The sequence below is a fragment of the Arachis ipaensis genome, chromosome B8 (assembly GCF_059453495.1).
Source record: "Arachis ipaensis isolate K30076 ecotype BB chromosome B8, ASM5945349v1, whole genome shotgun sequence".
Classification (NCBI taxonomy): domain Eukaryota; kingdom Viridiplantae; phylum Streptophyta; class Magnoliopsida; order Fabales; family Fabaceae; genus Arachis; species Arachis ipaensis.
In genome coordinates, this window is record NC_142443.1 from 112,104,030 (window position 1) to 112,123,774 (window position 19,745).

At 35.5% G+C, this 19,745-nt stretch overlaps 1 non-coding gene across 1 annotated transcript; it reads right to left on the reverse strand.

The window, feature by feature from the left end:
* Nucleotides 1-17,536: 17,536 nt before the first annotated feature.
* On the reverse strand, nt 17,537-17,644 carry LOC148549278 (small nucleolar RNA R71). Its single transcript, XR_015897970.1, has one exon. It is a non-coding gene; the product is annotated as a small nucleolar RNA R71 (small nucleolar RNA).
* Nucleotides 17,645-19,745: the final 2,101 nt, after the last annotated feature.

The window sequence follows — 19,745 nt, forward strand, 5'->3', positions numbered from 1 at the left end:
TTGCGGAAGCAGATTGAGAGAGGAGGAAAGGCGGCGCGGTGGACGCCACTGCCACCGTCGCCGCCGCTGCTGACAAGGAGGGGAGAGATCTGTGAGGGCCGAGGAAGGAGAAGGAGGAGAGAAAGACTCGCGCCGGCATGCGGGCTTCACTGCCGCCATCGCGCCATCGCCTGACTGAGGGAGAAGACCGTCGCGCCTCACTGCCTCGCCACTGCCGAACTCGCGCGCAGAGAGAGAGAAGATGCGCGAAAGGGAGCCACCGCGGGGAAGCCATCACCGCCTGTCACCGTCGCCGAGCGTGGGCCTTCGCCATTCTCCTCGTTGCCGACCAGCTTATCCCATCACCGCTGACGCGCCGTCACCGCGCTGTCATTCTCGTCACAGAGCCAGCCGCCGCCGAGCATCCATAGCCGCCGCGTTTCACCGCGGTTGAGGGCGTCTCCACCACCACACCTTGGCCGACGGTGCTGCCGATCTGTTGCTCCGCGGTGCCTAGCTGGAGCTTCTGTTGCTAATGATGGAGGTCGGTGGTTGCTGGAAGACACCATTGTTGTTGCTGCCGAAGGAGAGAGAAGCCGTGCCACTGTTTTGGCCGCCAGGAGCAGTCTTGTGGCCGCTAGAAACACTGCCAGAGATGCCGTCACTGGGATCAGTCACTCCTTCTTGGTTGCGGTAAGGATTTTGTTTTTGGCTTTGGTCCTTTTTGAATTCTCGAAATGCTGTAGTTACTGAATGTTGCTGCAGCCGCCTCTGTCGCCGAAAATAGCCACCGAGTCCCCTGCTTTCGTAAGAATTTCCGAGTCGAAAGGCCTTTTGTCGTTGTTCTGTAAGCTTATGCTGAGGCATTGCGGTGTTGTCCATCATAGGGTTGTGGATTCGTGCTTGCATTCCGTGCTCGGAGCTGCAGCTGCCTCGTTTTGTCATCCCAGTAGGTATTTATGTTTCGGAAAGTCTCGCATTAGTATTCTGTTGTGTTCGGTTAATGAATATGAGTTTTGATAACGTGGGGTCGAGTCCTGATTATTGTATGTTGCGATTAGTGATGCTATGGTTATTGCGAACGTGACTTGGAGCTGAGGTTTTGGTTGCCGTCAGTTCGAGTTGAGGTGGAAAGGACTCTGTGAGACTTTTGGGTTATGGATTTGCGTTTTGAGGTAGGGGCGCTTTCCAAAAACTATATTCTTATATATTGGAATTATTACATATGGATACTATTATTAGATATTGTGTATTTGGTGATTGTATCTGCCTTATGTGTTATTTGATTGACTCGAGTGATTATGGATGTTGGTTTGGTTGAATTGTTGTGCGGCTTTGTGAAATGTAATGTTTTAAAGTTGATTCTTTAAAAGATTTGAAATCTGAGTTTAATCCATTGAGGATTGGTTTGAATTGAGTCAATTATTTTGATGATGTGAAAAATAGAATACACTCTTGAATTCAGCCTGGCTTGCTTTAAATGATCTGGTTTTTGATAAATGATTGTTACTGAACCGTTTCTTTAAAGCTTTGGAAATGAGTTTATTCGGCTGATAACGATTTGATTTTTGAAACGGTTTTCTTGAAATATGGAATTGAGATGACTGTTGGATTTGGCTTGCCTTGAACTGATTTTGGAATTTGAGCTGTTGAAAAGGAATGAGAAACGGTTTAGTTGGGACCCGAACCGGGTGGCAAAAGTCCAAGTTTTAGGGGAGATGCTGCCGAAATTTCTACAAAATCCTAGTCTTGTTTAAAAGTTATTTAAAAAGGATTGGATTTGAGAAGTTGTATTATTTGATTTATTAAGAGAATATTTATATTTTCAAGCTTAATTTATTTAGTGAACTTTATGCCTTGAGTTTGACTTATTTAGAACTATTTTTACTGTTTGAATCACTGAAGGAAAGAATGATGCTCTAATATTGATTTCAATATGAAAAGGAGCCTTTACTGATTTCAAAGGAATCTAGACTTTTGATTGAGTAATTTAGTTTGAGGCATTTTGGAAGAGTTAGAAAAATGGGTTCCAAAAAGAAACCTGAAAGTGGTTTGATTCAAATGAACCGGTTCCTTTTTAAATGAGTTGATTTTTGGACCGGGTTGGAACTTGTGATTTTGTATGGTTGGTTTCATAATAAATTCAGTTTTATTTACTTGAACCGAGAATCCATGATTTTAAGAGTTTCAATGAATTTTAAGGAATTGATATAGGTTGACCTTCCCTAAAGACTTAGGACTCTGCCGAGAAACTTTTGTTATAAAATCTCATTGTTGTATGGGTGATTTTGAATACTTTGAAATAAATCCTTAACTTGCCATGGTTTTGGAAGTTTTGGAAAGAGAATGCCGAGAGTGGCTTTGTTTTAAAAAGGGAACTCACTTTGAGTAAATTTGGCTTATGAGCCTGAGATGATTTGAGAAACGAGATTTCTAAAGCCAAGGCTGAAAAGAGTTGAAACTTGATTTCAAAGTGAAGCTATTTGAGAAAAAGTGATTTATGGCTTAAGTGCTGGATTTATGGATTTGATGATGTTGGATGGCGGAAGTGCTGTTTTGTTATGGACTGGAATGGCTGTGTATGATTATGAATATTGGCTGGTTCTGGATTAAACCGTGAGCCGGAATGGCTGTGTATGATATTGATTTATGGCTGATTGCCGAATGAGTTATGGGCCGTATGGCTGACTATGAATTATGAATTTAAGCCGGATGGCTGAGATGGATGTTGATCCATGGCTGGGACTGAATGAATATATGCTTGAGATACCTGGGTAGTAGTAAGGGTTGTGGTTCGTCCCACTTGCTCCAGGTTAGAGACTGTGACACCTGGGTAGTAGCGGTAGTAGTGGTGATTCCACTCGCTCCAAGTTGAGCTTTTAAACACCCGCCTGGGTAGTAGCCGCAGTAGTGGTTATTCCACTGGCTCTGGGTTGAGCGGGTAGTAGCAATGGGGTTGTAGCTCAAACCTACTTGCTCCGCGATGGGTGTTTCTGTCCATGGTTAGCTACCAGGACGTGTCGGGTTGGCTATATAACCGACAGATGATATCATCAGCCATTAGGGACATGCATGCATCATATGAATTTATGTGACATTGTTTGGGTGTGCATATTATACTTGGTTTGTCTACGTGATTAATTACTAACTGTTCTACTTGCAATAACTGTTTGTTTGTGCTTGCATCTTCCTATTTGTGTTTGCTACTGGGACTCTGTTGGACTGTGGTGATTGGTTGTTGTTGGATTGTTTGGGCCTAGGGCCGTGGTTGGAATGAGATGAACTGATGGTTGATTTCGGTTTTGTGTTTCTGGTTTGGAATAAAATATGAAAGGCTATTTTGGTTCTGCATAGATAAACCGTTTTGAAAGGCTTTGGAGTTTTTGAAAATTAAACGGTTCTTCTTTCAGAAAAGATTTCTGACTTTACTTTTATTGTAAACCGTTGTTTTTGAAAAGAGGCATAAGACGGTTATTAATCACTGGTGCGGTTATCTTCACGTATCCTATTACAGTAATTCTCAAAAACCCTCTACTGAGAACCCTTTCGAGGATGATGTTCTCACCCCCCTACATTTTTCCCCTTTCAGAATATGGGCGCAGAAGTCACGAATAGTTTATTTAGTTGTTGAAATGCTCTGTATTGCTTTAGATTATTACTTGTTGTACCCTCGCTATTATCTTGATATATTCTGTAAGAGGGATAGGAATTGTATTGGTTAATGCTTGTAATGTTATATATATATATATATATATATATATATATATATATATATATATATATATGTAATGGATGTACTATTTATGAGTCTTTGTGAATTGTATGGTATCTATGGATGTACGTTATCGAACAAAAGTATTTTTGGAGCGGCTTTGCGGTTTAAAGTTTTAAACAGGATCATATTTTAGTATTAAATAGAATAAGTGTCGTCGTAATGTCCGAGCTATCAGAGTCGCGTAGCCGGAAGCGTGAGCTTTAGTAGTTAAGGTGTTACACGTGAGCCAAGCTCAATTTTTGTAAGTCGAGCTTGAGCTTGGTCTAGCTCGGCTCAGCTCGGCTCACTTTCAGCCCTACAACCAGTTGTCCTCCCAAAATTGGACTCGTCTACCATTACCTACCTCCAAGCACAAACCCCCTGATCATCTTCTCCCTCACCTTCTGCTCCTTAATCTGTAGCTGACAAATATCTTTCCATGGTCTCCCTCTAGCAGGTACGAATTGCTGACTCAGCAATACATCAGGATTTAAATTATTACAAAAACAGACAATTTTTTTTATAACGCACAATTTTTCTTAAAAAACTGTCACCACTATTTAAATAATAGAGCTGTATTCTGAATAAGATAGAATTGAATTGAATTTTTGAAAAAAATATTTTGTAATTAAATTTGCAAAAAAATGATAACATCGAATAGAAAGTGAATTTTTAAAATATATTTAATATTATCATTTTACCTTCAACTAAAAAAAATTATTTCTTGTAGCAGTTCTTAAAGAAAGAAGGGAAAGGCGGAGAGAGAAGATGTGATGTAATTATAGAAGATGGTGCGCACAGAAAAAAAATGAATAGTAAAGATTAGAGAAAGAAGAGAAAAGAGAAAAAAAATATATATTTAAAATATCAAATTATATCAAATTAATTTAGATATTTAAATTTCAAATACAAATTTTATGAGAATGAATCTGTAAATTTATTTTAATCTGATTTACTTTTGGTTTGAAAATGCTTTTATACTTTTTAAAGACCTAAATAATTTGTCTCAAAATTGAATTCACTTGAAAATTCTATTCGATTCTATATCACACTTTTGATTCCAAGCATACTGTAAAGATAAAAAAACACATGCACAAATAAATTCCCCTCCTCTTTTTCTGTTAGTTGTTGATGAGCTTTTTCTTAAGAATTTATCCAAAATTTAATCATACATAAATCATATTATTTATATGAATCAAGATCGTTTAAAATAAAAAATAAAGTTAATAAAATAAAAACTTAATTATCATTAAATTTGTATTTTTTATAAAATATAAATTTTATTATTTTAATTTAAAAATAATTATCTCCTCATTTTATTACTTTATTAATATTTTCATTTTGAAGAATCTGAATTATATTCATCCAGCTGAATTAGGGTTGACAATGGGTAGGATAGGATAGAGTTTTGACTCTACCCTAATCTTATCCGCAGGTTGAAAATTTTTTTAAAACTCTACCCTATTCTATTGGCGGGTTGAGAACCCTATTAGCACAAAGTTTTTAACCCTACCCTACCCAACCTTACTCACAGAAACAAAAAAAAATTTAAATAAATATAAAATTCAACAATTCTAAATTTCACACATATTAATAAAATAGAAAATAAAAATTAAGTTTAAATTAAAATTAAAAACAATAAAATCTTAAAGAAATTCAACATAAAATTACAAATAATATGATCATCAACTAATTTAGTGATTATTTTAAACTTTTATAAAAAAAATTGTGAAGACAAGACTTACTTTCTTCACTACATACATAATTTTTATATATATATTATATAATATATTAAGGGTGCGGATAAGATAGGATATGATATATTCTAAATCTGTACTCTACTCTACCTGCAGTCCTGTAGCTGCAGGTAAATTTGTATTCTACCCTACTTTTCTGTGCAATGAATAAAATAGACAATTCTATTCAAACAGATTGATCCAAATTAGATATTTGCAGATAAGATATATATTGCCAAGGCTAAGCTGAATTAATTATCGACTTCATATGCTAACAAAATAAATTCGGATAGTGTCGGTTTGGAACTTTGGATTATTATTGTTGGTAACTTAAACCGTCTGTTTTGTTTTTTTGAATGTTGAGTCATAGGCCTTGGATAATTATTTTTTTTGGTGTCTCCTTGGATAATTATTTAAAAAGCCTAATAAAATATTTAGTATTAACTAATTTTATATTTATTATTATTAAACATATTAATTTTTTTTAAAAAAAATAAAAACTATTAATCAACTAGAATAATATATTAATTTAAAAGATTTAAAATTATTTATATCATAAAATAATATTTATATAATTTTTCTAATTATTTATGTGTTCTATTTAAATAAAAATATGAAATAAAAAAGTAATAATTACAAAAAGGTATATAGTATGTCCTTATTAATTATTATACACCTCAACGTAATTTCAGTGAATGTCATCTAAATAATATTTATTTCATTCAGAATTATGTTTGAGAAAAATCTATCACAAATACAAATCACATTAATCCTATTCTAATTAAATTAATTCTACGTTAAGCAATAATAATTGACGCCTACATTGTTTTACAAAATGTTGATCCATGCACACGTTAGTTCTCCCAAAAAAGAAAAAACACCTAAAAAATTGTTGAGTGTCTTTCTCTGCCTTAGGTTTAAGGCGATATACTTGGATTTAATTTCTTCTTCATTTCTTACATATATACTAAAATTAGCTATTAAAATAAATTATTAGTATAAAATATATATTAAAATATAAATATATATTAAAAAAATTAAATTATGTATATATTTAATTTATAGATAAATTTATTAATTACTAATTTTAGTATAAAATAACATTTTTGATTCCTAAAAAAAAACCGGAGGTTCAAAAGTTACTTACGTGCTGTGAAAACAAGATCCTTGCATGATATGTTGTGAAAAGAACCAAAGTTGGCCGTTCTTTATATAGATGCTGGTATTCGATTCTTTTCATTTTTAGATGATTTAATTGATTTTGCAGACTTTTGCTTTTTACAAAAAAAGGCTTTAATTTCCTTTTTTACGAGCAAAAAACAGAGACATGTACGTAGCAGGGGCGAAGCTAGACACATTTAGTGGGGGTAGCAATAACAAAACTTTTTGAATTTTTTACTTTAACAAAAAAAAAAAAAACTTTCATTAAAAATCATTATATATAAAAAATTTGAATTGAAAATTACGATATCAAAACTTAGAATTTATTCAAATACAACGTAATTGAACATATTATTTATCATAATACTTAAACACAAATATTTTAAAATTAACATCAAATATTATAAAAATATGATTGTATTTAAAATCTATAACTATTAATCAATTTTTTAGACGATGTTTCAGTAAAATTATAAAAAAATATATTCATAGTTCATGTAAATAATTTGAAATACATTTATAACTTATCTACGGAAAAAAAATTAACAATAATAATACTAGAGTTGAAATAAATTAAAATTTGTAATTTACGTAAATAATTGTGTTTGACAATTTTTCTTTGATTTAAGTCATTTTTTTTATGAATTTGTATTAAAAGTAGCTGTAATTTTTTTTCAATGTAAATTATTGAATTATCTATAAAAAATTCATATGCCATTTTATTTCGAAACCGTTTAACAATTTTTATTATTGAGAAAGTTCTTTTTATTGTTGCTGTAGATACCGAAAGAGTCAAGACATCGCGAATCAATCTATCAACCAAATAAAAAATTCTTAATATTTTTTGTTTCTTTCAATCTTTTACATAAATAAAAAAGTGCCCTAAAATTTTTTAAATGATCTATAATGTTGCAATTTAACATTTAAAAGAATCCTTTTCATGATTAGAAAATTAGAACGAAAATACTTTTCAACTAACTTGCATATATTTTGAATATTAAACAACTTAAAATTATTTTTAAAATATAAAACAATACTTAAAGTCGCAAGCTCCATCATTTTCTCCATGAATCTACTATTTAATTTTTGTATTTGAGAGTCAATTGTTACTAAAAAATACATCTATTCGATAATGATACTCAACTATTATCATTAGTTGATGAAATCAACCTCTTTTAACAATGTATTATATACGCATATTAAGGATATCAATTTCATGTTTCTTATAAAACCTTTTAATAATATCAAATAAATTGCACCATCTATTATTCTTCAAATTTTAGAGTAGTTTTGATATGGAGACAATATGCATTATATTTAAAATATGCTGGGATTTTTGTTGTAGCGCTTAACACAGAATATTAGTAATTCACAAAATTTGCTTGATCAAATATAGCGAAAAAAACAAATTCAAACGAGAATAGCATTTTGTTAATACCATAAGCTTTACCTCTTTTAGTAGAAGTTGCACCTTCATTAATAATGCTATTGAAAATGGTATGAGTAGGGGTAAACATTCTTATGAAACTATAAATAGAATAAAAATGAGAACTCCATATTGTATCTCCAACTCTTTGTAAAGTGGTAACTTTGTTTTCACCAACTTTACAAATTGACCTATTTCTAGTTTATTATTAGCAATTAAATTTGTATTTTCTATTTCTTAAGCGCTTTATAGTCGATTATGCCTTTTGTGAAATGCACTAACAATATTGACAATTGTATGGAAATTCATGAACTTGAAGTACTTCTAGAGAAGTACTTCTCCTGAATATCCACAAGTGCTAATTACAATTTATGAGCAAAATAATGGGACATAATATGCTTGTCGACAATTATTGAGAATTAAAATTTGTAAACTATTCCATTCACCTTACATATTGCTAGCACCATCATACATCAAACTTCAAAATTTACAAATTGGAGATTATAAATAGAAAGTACAGATACCAATTCTTTTTTTAAAGTCAATGCAGCACACTAGTGTCACTAACATATACAAGATCAAAGAAACATTTGAACAAAATCATCTAGATCAAGAAATCTTAAAATAATAGTCATTTGCTCTTTTTTAAATTCATCACGAGTTTTAATAATAACGATACAAAATTGGCATCTCTAATATTTTTTCTAATTGAGTTTTTCACCATTGTAGTAAAAATATATAAAATTTTCTTTTGAACATCACTTGAAGTATATTTAACAAACTTAGAAGTATTTTCTAAAAGAAGCTTTTAAACACCAATATTACAAGACCCACAAACATTAATTTAATAAAATTATTTCACAACAAGATTAATATTTAATTTTAATTTTGGGAGTATTTTAGTGGAGGTTTCTGAAAACTTCTACAATACATTTTATTCATGGCAATTTAGAAAACCTCCACATAATTAATTTATTAAAATACAAAATTTTTCCTTAAAATCCAATTTTTCCTTTTCGCAGAGATGAGAGGCTGGTTAGCGGAGAAGAGAACGGCAATGAAATCTTGAATTTTCTACCGCCATTTTTGCCGCTGTTCCTGTAAACCCCGCTAAAATTAGCAAATAATTAGTCAATAAATTGAATTTTAATTAGAAAAATTAAAAATATAAATCTAATATTAAAATAGGATAGAGCTCTTCAAACTGAGAATTTTGACGTTAAATTCGAAAAATTTGGCCTAAAATTGAGTCGGATGGGCCGAACCGGTTGAGCTGGGCCCGTGGGCCCAACCGAACCCAATCACTTAAGTGGGCAGAAGCACCTCTTTTCCCATTCAACAACAAAAGACGCTGAATAGCAAGGGGGGAAGAGGAGAGCTTCCTAACCCTCACCATCACCATAAACCACCATAACTCCTCCGTTCGAGCTCTGATCGCTGCACCGTTTGCGGCCACGCATCCAGCGCATCGAGCTCTACGTTTCTATCAGATCAATTTCATGGGTAAGCCACAATCCCATCTCAGATTCTCTACCCCCTTTTAATTTTCGAAATTGAACCCTTGTAATGAGATTTTGTCAAATTTGGTGTTCTAGGTTTGATTTAGCTTGCGGAGCTTATTGGGTTTGAGTTACTTTGCGCGTGGGTGCGCTAAGGATCACCTAACCTAGCCAACTCTTGATTTTATTAGGTGAATTCTGAATTTTGAAGTAATAATATGTGTGAACTGTGTGTGTGTGTGTGTGTGTGTGTGTGTTAGAATAGAATTGTGGACAATTGGAGGCTTGGTGGAGGATTGGTACTAAAGTCTTGGTGATTTTTGAAACTTGTGGGGCTGTGTGTGTGGCTTAGGTAGCTGCCTTGGACTAAACGTGGTGATCGGCCAAGGTATGGTTTAGGTTTGGAGCATTTAATATGTAATGCTCTGTGAAAACTTAGGCTAGAAAACTATAGGATAAGTTGAAGTGGTTGAATATGTTAAATGATTAGTCTTTATGATATTGATGGATAATTTGATGTTGGGCATGTGTTGAGGAATATGGTGAATTTATGATGTCTTCTTGGTGTTTGGTTATAGTTGAGCAATTGACAATGTGGGTTGAAATGAGATGTTAATGAGTTAAGGAAATGATAGGATTGCAAGGATTGTTGTGTTATTGTTGAGGGTAAGTTATATTCATGGTTATGAGTATGTTGAATTGAGTGGGAATGAGTTTTGAAAAGAAAATGAGGTTTTGAAGTTTTTGAAAAATTTGATTTTCGGCCGAATTTCGGCAGTTCATAACTGGAGCCTCAAATTTTGGTTGGAAATGGAATTTGTTTCAACTCAAAGATGGTTTTACAAGCTTTTGAACGGTATAAATTTTGTGAAAAATAGAATTTTGTAGAGAAAGTTATGGATGTCGGAAGTTTTGGTGTGAAATATGTATTATGCAGGTGACTACATTTTGGTTTTGCAGCTTTTTGGGTAATCTAATGTTTTTTGGAAAAACGTACATCCACGCATACACGTGGCATGAGATTTTTAACTGCACGTGCGTGGGAAGCCCCGTGCGTACACGTATGAACCAGCATGCATGACCACGCGTACGCATGGCCCACGCGTACGCGTGATATGATGTTCTCACCTACGCGTACGCATGGTAAGGGAATGCGCGCGCGAGCTGCTTGTTATACTCCCACGCGTACGCGTGGCCCCTGTTTCCTGCAAAACTAGATTTTTGTGTTTTAAACTAGATTTTAGACTTCTAAATCTCTATTTTTATCCTTTTAGTCATAAAGTATAATACTAAGTCTAGTAGCTAAAATAAGGTAACTTGGGGATGAAGAAATGGGTAAACATGATGAGTTAAAGAAACAGATGTAGATGTTAAATGAAGTTATGATGCCATGGCTATGAAAAATGATTATATAATGATTATGAATATTAAACGACTTATGAATTAATGATATCTGAGATACGAGTTTCCTTGGGTAATAAAACCGTAGCTTGCCACCACATGTTCCAGGTTGAAACTCGATATCCTGTTGACCCTACGTCATAAGGGTGACCGGGCACATATAAATTCTTGGGAATGGATATCCCCCATTGAGTGATATATAAATGAATGAATGATTGTATAAATGATGAATGAATGAGAAATCTATGCATAGACTCATGGGGATGCGCGACGAGGGACAGTCTAAGGTTTTTGGACTTGTCGGATTGGCTGGATAACTGACAGATGAGCCTCATCAGCCATAGGACAGGCATACATCATGTGCATTTGTTTGTTTTGTTTGCTATGCATTACATGGGATTGCCTACTGAATATGTTACATGTTACCTGTTATATTTGCTACTTGCACTATCTGTTTCCTACTTGTGCCTAAAATTGTGTGATTGTTTGTCTCTGCTAAATCAATGGTGATGGAGGAGCGGAGAAAGGGTGGACCGGTTTAGGGTTAATGTCAGGATTAAAGTAGGTAAGTTTAGAACCTTTTAGGTCACCTACCCCCTTTTATGGCTTCTGCTTAGAGTTTAAGTTTTATAACTGTATGTTGAAGTTCTAGGATTGCCTCTGGCATTCCCAGGACCTTATATACTATATGAGTGGCACCTTTACCATGCTGAGAACCTCTGGTTCTCATCCCATACTGTGTTATTATTTTCAGATGCAGGTCGAGAGGCTCCTCGCTAGGCATCTGGATTCCTAAAGCGGAGTAGTCCCTAGGTTATTTTGGATTATCAGCTTATGTATATATGTACTTAGCTACTTAGCTTTCTCTCCAAGAAACTTGATTATTTTATTCCTCATAGAGGTTAAAGGAGAGTTAGGACCTTATTTCTGTATTTTGAGTATTTTTGGATACATGTATATGTATGTAAATATTCTCCGGCCAGCCTTGGCTTCGCAGGCTGAGTCAGGAACTAGTTATGCTATATTCTTGCCTCTCTATTCACTCTTTCTCTTATTCATATCTATAACTTTTAGGTTTCTTAGCACGCAAGTAATTCCATTCTCTGAGTGTTGCGCTTTTTATTTTGCGATTTTGCTTTACCCGTTTTTCAAGGCTCCTAGTATATTATATTTTTCCATTATTATACGTATGTATTTTCTGATTAGAGGTCCGTAACACCACACTACCTCTGTTCTATGACTTAAGCAAAAATCTATGTGTAGTAGGGCGTTACAGTTCCCGCTGCCATTTTCGCCGCCGGCGCCATTACCACTGCCGTGTCCGTTGTAGTAGAGAGCTTCTGGATCGTACCACCTATCTTATCAACGCGTTTTCAGATCTGTCTCTTTATACTGATGTTGCTGTCACTGTTGCAACCACAGTTTTTGCCGCCGTTGCCGCCACAGTTTCTACCGTTGATACCACCGTAGTTGCCGTGGTACAACGCGTTTTCAAATCTGTTTACTCCGGAGCTTCTTCTTCAATGCCACTTTCTTTCACTCTAATTTCTCCTTTAAACTGTTGCTGTTACTTCTTTTTCTTCTTCTTCCCAATTAATTTGCTGATATTTCTTGAGTAAAGTCCCAACCCGGTCCTTGTCCATTTTCTTGAAGGACATAGCAATCCTTGTCCAAAAAAAATGGTACCCTCGGTCATTGTCCCTGCTTGCTGTGAGATAAGGCGTTCCTTCTGTCATCTCCAGCGTCAAGACCTAACGAAATTTGCATATGTGGCCGTTAATGTTGATGATGTGGTCGTTAGAGTCGTTAGATGCTATGCTGGCTAATTGGAGGTTGGACAGGGATCGATTTGTTCGTTATTTGGGTGGCCAAAACATTGCCATTTTGCTAAATATATAAGGTTATATGAAATGATTCTCATCACCTAAACCCTCCCGCTCTCTTCCTCGTACATCCCTTCTATGAACCCTAGAAAACAATGGTGAAGAGCGGTGAGCATTTGCCACTCTCAAATTGGCGAAGTAGAAGAGATGCATCTGACTCTGAAAGTTGGAGTCAAAATTCTGGCGCGACTTTGAGAGAAAGGAAGAAGAAGAAGTGGGTTGCCCCAAAATGTAACTGCGGTACTCATGCTATTCTCTTCATGTTTGGAACGGAATTAAACCCAGGCAGGCTATTCCTTGGCTGCCCATACTTCAAGGTAGTTTATTTTTTCCCATTTATTTAGATTTCGATAGAAGGTTTACAAAATTTCTCCCAAGGGTAACAATCTTCCTCCTATGTTGCAAACTTCAGCACCTCATTGCAAGTATTTTGCATGGCTTGATGATGAGCGGATAATTTATACGCTTTTTGGTATTGTTTTTAGTATGTTTTTAGTAGAATCTAGTTACTTTTAGGGATGTTTTTAATAGATTTTATGTTAAATTCACATTTCTGGACTTTACTATGAGTTTGTATGTTTTTCTGTGATTTCAGGTATTTTCTGGTTGAAATTGAGGGACTTGAGCAAAAATCAGATTCAGAGGTTGAAGAAGGACTGCTGATGCTGTTGGATTCTGACCTCCCTGCACTCAAAGTGGATTTTCTGGAGCTACAGAACTCTAAATGGCGCGCTTCCAATTGCGTTGGAAAGTAGACATCCAGGGCTTTCCAGCAATATATAATAGTCCATACTTTGGCCAAGAATAGATGACGCAAACTGGCGTTCAACGCCAGCTCTCTGCCCAATTCTGGAGTTCAGCGCCAGAAATGGATCAAAAACCAGAGTTGAACGCCAGAAATGGATCCAAACCTGGCGTTCAACTCCACAAATGGCCTCTGCACGTGGAAAGATAAAGCTCAGCCCAAGTACACACCAAGTGGGCCCCGGAAGTGGATTTATGCATCAATTACTTATTTCTGTAAACCCTAGTGACTAGTTTATTATAAATAGGACCTTTTACTATTGTATTAGACATCTATGGATGCCTGGTTCTTAGATCAGAGGGGCTGGCCATTCGGCCATGCCTGGACCTCTCACTTATGTATTTTTAATGGTAGAGTTCCTACACTCCATAGATTAAGGTGTAGAGCTCTGCTGTTCCTCAAAGATTAATGCAAAGTACTACTGTTTTCTATTCAATTCATCTTGTTTCACTTCTAAGATATCCATTCGCACCCAAGAACGTGATGAAGGTGATGATTATGTGTGACGCTCATCACCATTCTCCCCTATGAACACGTGCCTGACAAACACTTCCGTTCTACATGCAACAAGCTAGAATGAATATCTCTTAGATCTCTTAATCGGAATCTTCGTGGCGTAAGCTAGAATGATGGCGGCATTCAAGAGAATCCGGAAAGTCTAAACCTTGTCTGTGGTATTCCGAGTATGATTCAATGATTGAATGACTGTGACGAGCTTCAAACTCGCGATTGCTGGGCGTTAGTGACAGACGCAAAAGGAGGGTGAATCCTATTCCAGCATGATCGAGAACCGATAGATGATTAGCCGTGCTGTGACAGAGCATGTGAGCATATTTTTCACTGAGAGGAGGGGATGTAGCCACTGACAACGGTGATGCCCTTGCATAAAGCCAGCCATGGAAAGGAGTAAGACTGATTGGATGAAGGTAGCAGGAAAGCAGAGGTTCAGAGGAACGAAAGCATCTCCATTCGCTTATCTGAAATTCCTACCAATGAATTACATAAGTATTTCTATCCCTATTTTATTATATTAAATTCGAAAACACCATTATCAATTTATATCTGCCTAACTGAGATTTGCAAGGTGACCATAGCTTGCTTCATACCAACAATCTCCGTGGGATTCGACCCTTACTCACGTAAGGTATTACTTGGACGACCCAGTGCACTTGCTGGTTAGTTGTATCGAAGTTGTGAACCATGGTATTGGCACCATGTTCTTGGCGCCATTGCCAGGGAAAGAAAGAGCCATGAATTTTACATCATTAAAGCGTAATCACGATTACGCGTACCAACTTGCTCACGTTGCCAGGGATTGTTCGAGCCTGGACATCACAATTTCGTGCACCAAGTTTTTGGCGCCGTTGCCGGGGAAAGAAAGAGCCATGAATTCTACATAATCAAAGTGTAATCACGATTACGCGTACCAAGTTGCTCACGTTGCCAGGGATTGTTCGAGCCTGGACATCACAATTTCGTGCACCAAGTTTTTGGCGCCGTTGCCGGGGATTGTTCGAGTTTGGACAACTGACGGTTCATCTTGTTGCTCAGATTAGGTAATTTTTTTTTGTTTTGTTTTCAAAAATTTTTCAAAAATCTTTCAAAAAAAAATTTTTCTTTTGTTTTTGAAAAAAAAATTAATAATAAAAATAATGTTTTCAAAAATAAATTATTTTATGGCTTCAAAACATTCAAGAATGAATTCTAGAGTTTCATGGTAACATGTTGAATCCTATCTGGCTGAAAAGCCATACCCAAACTCCTTTGGGATTGGTCTTCAACTAATCACCTCAATGGATGTAAATCCATTCTAAAGCTTGACTGGCTATTAAGCCATGTCTAGCCCTCAGATTGGAGCTTTAGACTAAAGAGTACAAGATTCCTGGAATTCATATGAAAAATTTTGAATCCTTATTTTTCTTTTTCAAAATGATTTTCGAAAAAAAATAAAAATAAAAATAAAAATACAAAAAAAAAATTAGAAAATCATAAAAATCAAAAATATTTGTGTTTCTTGTTTGAGTCATGTGTCATGTTATAAGTTTGGTGTCAATTGCATGTGCATCTTGCATTTTTCGAAAATTTCATGCATTCATAGTGTTCTTCATGATCTTCAAGTTGTTCTTTGTCAGTCTTCTTGTTTGATCTTGATGTTTTTCTTGTTTTGTGTCTTTTCTTGTTTTACATGTACATTTTTTATTTATTAGAGTCTAAACATGAAAGATTTCTAAATTTGGTGTCTTGCATGTTTTCTTTGCATATAAAATTTTTCAAAAATATGTTCTTGATGTTCATCATGATATTCACGGTGTTCTTGGTGTTCATCTTGACATTCATAACATTCTTGCACACATTCATAGTTTTGATCTAAAATTGCCATGCATTGCATCATTTTTCTTGTTTCTCTCTTGCATAAAAAAAAAAATTTCAAAAAAAAATATCTTTCCCTTTTTCTCTCATCAAATTCGAAAATTTGATTGACTTTTTCAAAAATTTTAAAAATCAAATTGTTTCTTATGAGTCAAATCAAATTTTCAATTTGAAAATCTTATCTTTTTCAAAATCTTTTTCAAAAATCAAATCTTTTTCAAAATTCTTAGTTATTTTCAAAAATTCTAAAAATATTTTTCAAAAATCTTTTTCTTATTTTTATATCAAATTTTCGAAAATAACATAATCAATTAATGTTTTGATTCAAAAATTTGAAGTTTGTTACTTGCTTGTTAAGAAAGATTCAAACTTTAAGTTCTAGAATCATATCTTGTGATTTCTTATGAATCAAGTCATTAATTGAGATTTTAAAAATCAAATCTTTTTCAAAACTAACTTCAATCATATCTTTTCAAAAATATTTTCTTATCTTATCTTTTTCAAAAATATGATTTCAAAATATCTTTTCTAACTTCTTATCTTTTCAAAAATTTGTTTCAACTAACTAACTAACTTTTTGTTTGTTTCCTAACTTTTTCAAAACTACCTAACTAACTCTCTCTCTCTCATTTTCGAAAATATCTTCCCCCTTTTTCAAAATTTCTTTTTAATTTATTAATTATTTTATTTTTTAATTTTTAAATCTTAATTTTCGAAAATTGCTAACATTTTTCAAAAACTATTTTAAAAAATCAAACTCTTTTTCAAAATAATTTTTGAAAATTATCCCTCCCCCATCTTATTCTATTTATTCATTCATATCCTAACATCTCATCTCACATCTCTGCCATCCTCACAGTTGTGTTTCTTCCATTATATTACATTCTTTGTCTCCCCCTCTTCTTCTACTCACACAGGGATCCCTATACTGTGGTATAAAGGATCCATATTATTATTATTATTTTTTCTCTACCCTCTTCTTTGTCATATGAGCAGGAGCAAGGACAAGAATATTCTTGTTGAAGCAGATCCAGAACCTGAAAGGACTCTAAAAAGAAAATTAAGAGAAGCTAAAATACAACAATCCAGAGATAACCTTTCAGAAATTTTCGAACAGGAAGAGGAGATGGCAGTCGAAAATAATAATAATGTAAGGAAGATGCTTGGTGACTTTACTGCACCTAATTCCAATTTACATGGAAGAAGCATCTCCATTCCTGCCATTGGAGCAAACAACTTTGAGCTGAAACCTCAGTTAGTTTCTCTGATGCAACAGAACTGCAAGTTTCATGGACTTCCATCTGAAGATCCTTTTCAGTTCTTAACTGAATTCTTGCAGATATGTGATACTGTTAAGACTAATGGAGTAGATCCTGAAGTCTACAGGCTCATGCTTTTCCCTTTTGCTGTAAGAGACAGAGCTAGATTATGGTTGGATTCTCAACCCAAAGACAGCCTGAACTCTTGGGATAAGCTGGTCACGGCTTTCTTAGCCAAGTACTTTCCTCCTCAAAAGCTGAGCAAGCTTAGAGCTGATGTTCAAACCTTCAGACAGAAAGAAGGTGAATCCCTCTATGAAGCTTGGGAAAGATACAAACAGTTGACCAAAAAGTGTCCCTCTGACATGCTTTCAGAATGGACCATCCTGGATATATTCTATGATGGTTTATCTGAGCTATCAAAGATGTCACTGGACATTTCTGCAGGTGGATCCATTCACCTAAAGAAAACGCCTGCAGAAGCTCAAGAACTCATTGACATGGTTGCTAATAACCAGTTCATGTACACTTCTGAGAGGAATCCTGTGAGTAATGGGACGCCTATGAAGAAGGGAGTTCTTGAAGTTGATACTCTGAATGCCATATTGGCTCAGAACAAAATATTGACTCAGCAAGTCAATATGATCTCTCAGAGTCTGCATGGAATGCAAGCTGCATCCAACAGTACTCAAGAGGCTTCTTATGCAGAAGAAGCTTATGATCCTGAGAACCCTGCAATAGCAGAGGTAAATTACTTAGGTGAACCTTATGGAAACACCTATAACTCATCATGGAGAAATCATCCAAATTTCTCATGGAAGGATCAAAAGCCTCAAAAAGGCTTTAATAATGGTGGAAGAAACAGGTTTAACAATAATAAACCCTTTCCATCATCCACTCAGCAACAGACAGAGAACTCTGAACAAAATACTTCTAATTTGGCAAACTTAGTCTCTGATCTATCTAAGGCCACTGTAAGTTTCATGAATGAAACAAGGTCTTCCATTAGAAATTTGGAAGCACAAGTGGGCCAGCTGAGTAAAAGGATCACTGAAATCCCTCCCAGTACTCTCCCAAGCAATACAGAAGAGAACCCAAAAGGAGAGTGCAAGGCCATTGACATAAGCACCATGGCCGAACCTACTAGGGGAGTGGAGAACGTGAATCCCAAAGAGGAAGACCTCTTGGGACGTCCAGTGATCAATAAGGAGCTTCCCTCTGCGAAACCAAAGGACTCTGAGGCTCATCTGGAGACCATAGAGATTCCATTGAACCTCCTTATGCCCTTCATGAGCTCTGATGAGTATTCCTCTTCTGAAGAGAATGAGGATGTTACTGAAGAGCAAACTGCCAAGTTTCTTGGTGCAATCATGAAGCTGAATGCCAAACTATTTGGCATTGATACTTGGGAAGTTGAACCTCCCTTGTTCATCAATGAACTAAGTGATCTGGATCAACTGACATTGCCTCAGAAGAAACAGGATCCTGGAAAGTTCATAATACCCTGTACCATAGGCACCATGATCTTTAAGGCTCTGTGTGACCTTGGTTCAGGAATAAACCTCATGCCCCTCTCTGTAATAGAGAAACTGGGAATCTATGAGGTGCAAGCTGCTAAAATCTCCTTAGAGATGGCAGACATCTCAAGAAAACAGGCTTATGGACAGGTAGAGGACGTGTTAGTAAAGGTTGAGGGCCTTTACATCCCTACTGATTTCATAGTGCTGGATACTGGAAAGGAAGAGGATGAATCTATCATCCTAGGAAGACCTTTCCTGGCCACAGCAAGAGCTGTGATTGATGTTGACAGAGGAGAAATAGTCCTTCAATGGAATAAGGACTCCCTTGTGTTTAAAACTCAAGGATCTCCCTCTGCAACCATGGAGAGGAAGCATGAAAAGCTTCTCTCAAAGCAGAGTCAATCCAAGCCCCCACAGTCAAACTCTAAGTTTGGTGTTGGGAGGCCACAACCAAACTCTAAGTTTGGTGTTAGAGAGTTTCAACAATGTTCTGAACAACTGTGAGGCTCCATGAGAGCCCACTGTCAAGCTATTGACATTAAAGAAGCGCTTGTTGGGAGGCAACCCAATCTTTATTTATCTAACTATATTCTTCTTAGTTATAAGTCTTTATAGGTTCATGATCATGTGGAGTCACAAAATAAATATAAAAATTGAAAACGGAATAAAAAATAGCAAAAGAGAAATCACACCCTGGAGGAGCATCTGCCTGGCGTTCAAACGCCAGAACAGAGCATGGTTCTGGCGCTGAACGCCCAAAATGGATCCTTTTACTATTGTATTAGACATCTTTGGATGCCTGGTTCTTAGATCAGAGGGGCTGGCCATTCGGCCATGCCTGGACCTCTCACTTATGTATTTTTAACGGTAGAGTTCCTACACTCCATAGATTAAGGTGTGGAGCTCTGCTGTTCCTCAAAGATTAATGCAAAGTACTACTGTTTTCTATTCA